General features: G+C 38.0%; 1 non-coding gene across 1 annotated transcript; it reads right to left on the bottom strand.

Moving 5' to 3' along the window:
* Positions 1 to 5,915: 5,915 nt before the first annotated feature.
* TRNAR-UCG (transfer RNA arginine (anticodon UCG)) lies at positions 5,916 to 5,989 on the bottom strand. The gene has a single exon. It is a non-coding gene; the product is annotated as a tRNA-Arg (tRNA).
* Positions 5,990 to 6,227: the final 238 nt, after the last annotated feature.

Genomic DNA, 6,227 nt, shown 5'->3' with positions numbered 1-6,227 from the left:
GATTGAGGACTTTTTAATTCAGTACTGATACATACGAGGGGCGTCTTTGGAGAGAGGAAAATTCTTCCTCACCTGAGTTTGAGAAATATATATATTTGAATCAATTGTATACTAAATAATGTGAAATTCTTAGTCGGTGGAGAATCCTAGCCCCTCCACGCTATCCATGCAAACTCTGAAATGCCTCTGGAGATACATACACTGTTCAATCTGATGTGTTGTGATATTTCAGAATTTAAAAATAAATGTATGCTGTACACAGAAGACCCACTAGGCTTTATACATTTTTCTTTTAAACTATGAAGTCTTTAATAATTCTACAATATTATTCGACTTTTAGTTTCAATTGAACTTGTCAAAATAGACATCTTAGGTATATATCTTAGTTGTGTCTTGTGCTTATTTAATAAAAAAAATGCTATTAATTCTTAAAATTGGAACTTCGTTCAGTATTCATCCACAGTATGTTAGTTATAATTCTGCAATTTTTCGTTAATATTCACAGGGAGACTACAGATATTGAAGAAATTTGCAATTCTAACAATTATTTGAAGACCTTTTGTACATTACGACTTTCTACTCTTTTATTATCATTTAGTTGGGGGCGCCGAAATATTGTTTGTTGCACTTAAGTAATGTCTAGAACCGCTCTGACTGTGGGTCATCTTCAACACTGTCCTGTCCAAAGATTGAACAGGTCAGCGAGTCACCCAACTCTATGTCCAATTCATCTTCGATGGCTGTCACAGCTTTGTTCCCTTAATTAATAAGAAATGTGATGACCACATGCCGATCTCTGTTCCATATTGTCAAGTCACCAGCATTTCTGCTTCTTGTGGTTCTGAAAACAAAGTAGCATTAGACGAGTAGTGATGCACGTTTCCTTGCACGTTCAGAACAGACGTAGCCTTGTAATGCTCTTGCTTTTAATCCGATTGCAATGATAGCAAGCTTTAGCCTAGTAAGGTGAATGAGTGCGAGATCGAGTTAGGAAGAATCTTACTGTGAATAGCGAGCCCAAGCTCGAACTATTGTGAGTCCTATAGTCTGCGTCACCTGAATTGGCGTATGGCGTCAACCAATAAGCTCGCAGTGGGCTGATTCCAAAAATTCAGTGACAAATTTAATCTTTCGTAATTCATTTTGTTCATATTTATGGTCATTTACGAATGATTAGATATCTCACTGAAAGTTTGGCAACAGCACACTACAAGCTTATTGGTTGACGCCATACGCCAATTCCAGTGACGCGGACTAGAGTGTGGTTCTCATTAAGATTGGCGAACGCAAGCTCCATCTAGAATAGCGAGCCTGAGCCCGAGTAAACTCTGGTTGTAAAATGATCACGTTTGCTTCTTTCTTTCCTTCTTTTTCTTTTTCCTACTCGAGTGCGCAAATTTTATACAACAGTAGAGATTCCAGAAAAACCTCAATCAGCACATGCTCGAATTATCCACAGCAGTGAAGGACTGGCCAAGTTGAGGGCCCTTGGCGCGAGTTCTTAAAGGCCCCCGAAGTTTTACTGGCTAACGGGACCATACTGATATGAGCAAGAGGGCCCCCAAGAAGATTTCTTTTGGAAAGACAAACTTAGGCTCCCGCAATGTTTTTGGTAGGAAGACTCAAGAAAGCATTTACGATCGCGAAAATTCGACCTAGGCCTACAGGTCCTGCGCTGCGTGATCCCTGCGGAGCCCCTCAGGCTTCGGGCCCTTGGCGAACGCCAAGTAGCCAATGTGGCCAGTCCGGCATTTATCCACAGAAATTGTTTAGATACCTAATGAAACCTGCGTTTGCGTTTTAACAATATAGATTATAATCAGATATATGAAGCGGCTTGAGTTAAACGGAATGAATCCGAACTGCGCAATGTGTCGTTTAGTTATTATGAACTGGAAACACAATTTTGTTTTCCTCCTTCTACCTACGAATCGCAAAAGTCGAACGTCTTTAATTGCATCAAATCATGAGTAGGCCTATTCACAAAAGGATGTGAAAGCTTGTACTTCCAACCTTCTCCCCAATCCTGGCATTGAGCAAGAAATGTAAGAACATTCAATTTCCAGAAAATTTTGCAAAAAGTCACTCCAAAATGCAGTTTTGGGTATTTTTGAATAAAAATTAATTTTAATTATCATTTTTATGTTTTTCTTTAATTCTCTAGGTTAAGTTCCGCAGGTGGCTCCCAAAAAATTACAAAATTTACGAGTAAATTAAGAGTACTTCACAACGTAAGGGCTGGGTGATATCCTATTTTAGGGAGATGGTGGGCATACATTTGTAAAATTTGCGGAAGAAATATGTGAATTGACTTCACAATACGATTGCAGAAGTACTTAAAAATATATCGAGATCTTACCTTTCATACAACACCCCGCGGAGTCGTCGCTCCTGCTCGAAATAGTATTCGTATGAATGAAATCGAACTTACCGTTTCTCATAGGGGTCACTTACATGAAGCAAATCACGAAAAGGAACAAAGAGACTCACTCGTCAATATATCCATTATGGAAAACACACTGTCATAGCAGGTGTCAGTGATTTGAGCCTGTAGTTACACTTTCCCTTCTACTTCTTCGTCTGGCAGAAAGTGAATCCTCTTCAAACCCTTTTTCACTCCATAAACACATGGAAATAACAGACCAAGGCTGCAGACAGGATGTGATTGGACATTCTAATGATGTACTTGTGCTTCTTTGGAGCAGTGTTGAATTCAGGCATTTTCACCCGGGGGGGAATGTGAACTCCTCGGAGGGGAGAGTTGTTTTTCTGTATTTTTGCAAGAAAGCAGCATATTTAACAATTCCATTCACATGCACATCTTAGCTAATATTGAGACTAATTGCTGATAAATATTCAATGTGAGATTATAATTTTTAAAAAAATCCTCTAATTTTATCTAAAACATTAAATAAAGACTGGCAAATATATTTTTAGACTAACCGTTACTGCTATTTACAGTAGCTATTTTTTCCCTATATTCAGTAGTTACTGTTTGTTACTAATGTAGAAGTTTTTAAAAAGATTTAAATTAACTCAAATATTTGTTGTCCTAAAACAAATATACATAGGACTATCTTAACAAAAAGTAATCATTTTTTCTCACACTTCTGATTCTAAATCAAGTATATTAGCCTTGGTTTCTTCACTGCATACACATCAATAACTTAGTTTAAGAAATCTTCAGTAGGATTAGTGCCGTGTCGTGAAAAATCAGCGCTTGGGGCGAGACTATACGACGGCACCCCTGTACATATGAGTGAGGTCGACAGACCAGCTGCGAAAAGTGAGAAAGTTTTAAAAAGTAAACCCTGCTTTTCCTTGATTTTGAGCACTTTTTAGTACTTTTTTCCTTTCATTTTATATATGTGCACATGTGTTTCATTCCTCTCTTTTTTCTTTCCTTCTTTTCTTTTCTTTTTTCCTCCCGAATCGTGCGCCCCTTACTTCGGTGCTCGGGGCCGTCGCCCCGCTTGCCCCTCCTTCGTCACCTTCAATAGTAATCTTTCACTTATATACTACTATTATATTGATAAACTCTATATAAATCTCCAATCCAGTAGGGATAACTGTTCTTCCCCGATCCCTCTAAATGACACCTCTGAATCTCACCCTTTAACTGACTTATTTTTACTTAAGAGTCTTCATCTCGGCGAAATTAAAATACCGCTAATTTTACAGTAATTATGTGATATCTTCAAATAGATAAAAGATAATCGAAATGTGGAACAAGAGCGCCCAAACAATAGCCTATTATTTTACATGAGAAACCCTTATCACGACTCACTTATCTGCTTTCGATTTCGAGCCATTTTGAAAATCGGCATTTATTTTTGCGTTTCTAAACAGCTGACGGTACCTCACGCAAAATAATATTGTCTAAGGCGCTCTTGTTCCATATTTCAATTATCTTTTATCTATTTGAAGATATCACATAATTACTGTAAAATTAGCGGTATTTTAATTTCGCCGGGATGAAGACTCTTAAAGAAAGGTGTGTTTAACAATCGTAAAACACATTTACGTCTGTTACTTCAGATGTGAGAAATGGGATTTAGGCGCTCTATTTCAAATAATGCAAGAGCTGTAAATTTTCAAGAACTGAAGTCTGCTGAAATCAGAGATCATTTGGAATGATCGAAAGATCTTCCCTATCTTTCCTTTCCTATCTCAATCTGTGCTAGTGCTACCTACTAATATATAATATAGGGCGAGAGTATAGTACCTACTAAAATACAAACGTTTCTTCAACAGTTGACAATTTCATGTTCTGCCAAACTCGGTCATAGCGTTAAGAAATACAGGTTTTATTGACTATTTGGTATTCTACCTTAGATGTTGCCTGTTTAATATTTATATAGAATGAGTCTGCGTCATTTATATGTATATTGAGAGATCGGATTTCGTCTGCACGTGCATGGAAAGAAAAACAAATAATTGGGTGAAGTAATTTCTACATTTTGTGACTGAAATTTTGGGAGTTTCTCCGGGGGGAATGAATTTTCTTCGGGGGGAGATTCCCCCCGGGCTACCCCCTGAATTCATCCCTGCTTTGGAGCCTTGCATTACCGTGAAAGAAGAATAGTTTTCTTTGTTATAGGAGACCACACCTCTGGTTCTGATCTCTTGATGCAATAAAACTAGTTGTTAGTTAAGTTTGCCATAATTTTTCAGCACACTACGAGTTCTACCGCGAACGGCAGTAGCGTTGTATGATATGAAGATCATACGCGTGTATACTCACGAAAGGAGTTCTACGATGTACTGATTTACATTGAACGTAGCACTTCCCTGTAAGAATCAGTAAGTTTACATCCAAGAACTACTGAACGGAAATACGATCAAGTGTAGTACACAAGCATTAACCAATTAAAATCAATAAGTTTATTGTGTAAATTGTAGTATTCGATAAGACAATCATGTTAAGTACTTGTGTTCTTTATCTTAGCAAATTTAACAAACAAATAAACAATAAAGTGTGTTCCCTCGAAGTATTACTTTACACGAAATAGGGCCTTCAAGTTCACACGATCTTCTTCTCTGTTCTAAAATTCTTACGGTATATCTTAGGCTCGCTACTTATTTATAACGAATTCACACAATTATGACAAAACATTAACTTCATGTAGCGAAAAATTTCCTAGAATTTAAAATGTATCGAGGGAACAACGAACACACTCACACTGCAAAAATAAATTAGTCTTTGAACATATTTTAGAAACTACTTTTGAACATGGTATAACATGTCCAAAAATGACGTGCAGTATTCTATCTGAACAAAAAAGTCTAGAATACTAATGCATTCTAACAGTAAATAGGGACTGCTTTAGGAGTGTTCAAAATGTGCCTGCATTTTTAATGGGTGATGGGTGTAATGAGTATACGGGTAGAATCGACTTGTAAATGAATAAATGGTAAAGTGTTCTAATATTATTTAAAAGTCATTTCAGTATGCATGTACTCATAGCACATATACAACAACACTTAGCACTCTCTCGTGGCTATATGGTTAGCGTACGCGTCTTCGGTGTGGGAGTCCCGGGTTCGATCCCGGCGGAATCTCATGTGGTTTGGATCTCACGTTAAACTGTAGGTCCACATCTCATGTAGCCTTGTTGTTGAAAGGGACGCCAAACCCTAAATAAACCAACGGACAATTCTTTATTAAGTAATATATATTAAGTATTAGGATTAGGATTTAGATTTCTGGGCTTTCGGCATCTAAGGGATGACTTCACGATTTGAGGGATGACGCCCCTCGGCGAGCACTCAATCCGGGGAAAGGGAAGGAAGCGGCCTGGGACCTATAAGTTGGGTACCACTCCGCCATTTGCCTGGTGTGAATGAGGAAAACCCAGGAAAACCTCATTCAGGGTGGCTGCCCTGAAAGAGCGTTTTGCACTTTTTCGACCGAGTGCCCCCACCGGGAATCGAACCCGGGACCACTCGCACCGAAGGCGAGAGCGTTAGCGACTACGCTACGCGGGGCCATATAATATATATTAAGTAGCGGTATCACATGATTGGATTCGTATACATATACACAACTGTCGGTAACACGCATTTCTAATGTTGGCTATACACTAATCAGTTGCATAACAATGAACTTCTCTAATATAGATTTTTTTTAAAAAAAAAAATCAACGATCAGTGTTTCTAAACGCCTGTTATTTTTTGATGGTAGGTACTTGCAATATCATGTCTTATGAAATATTCACAGCACATTA

The sequence above is a fragment of the Thermobia domestica genome, chromosome 11 (genome assembly GCF_964235325.1).
Source record: "Thermobia domestica chromosome 11, izTheDome1.hap1.1, whole genome shotgun sequence".
Taxonomy (NCBI): Eukaryota; Metazoa; Arthropoda; class Insecta; order Zygentoma; family Lepismatidae; genus Thermobia; species Thermobia domestica.
The sequence above is the reverse complement of the archived record's forward strand: the minus strand, read 5'-3'. Positions and strand labels throughout refer to the sequence as shown.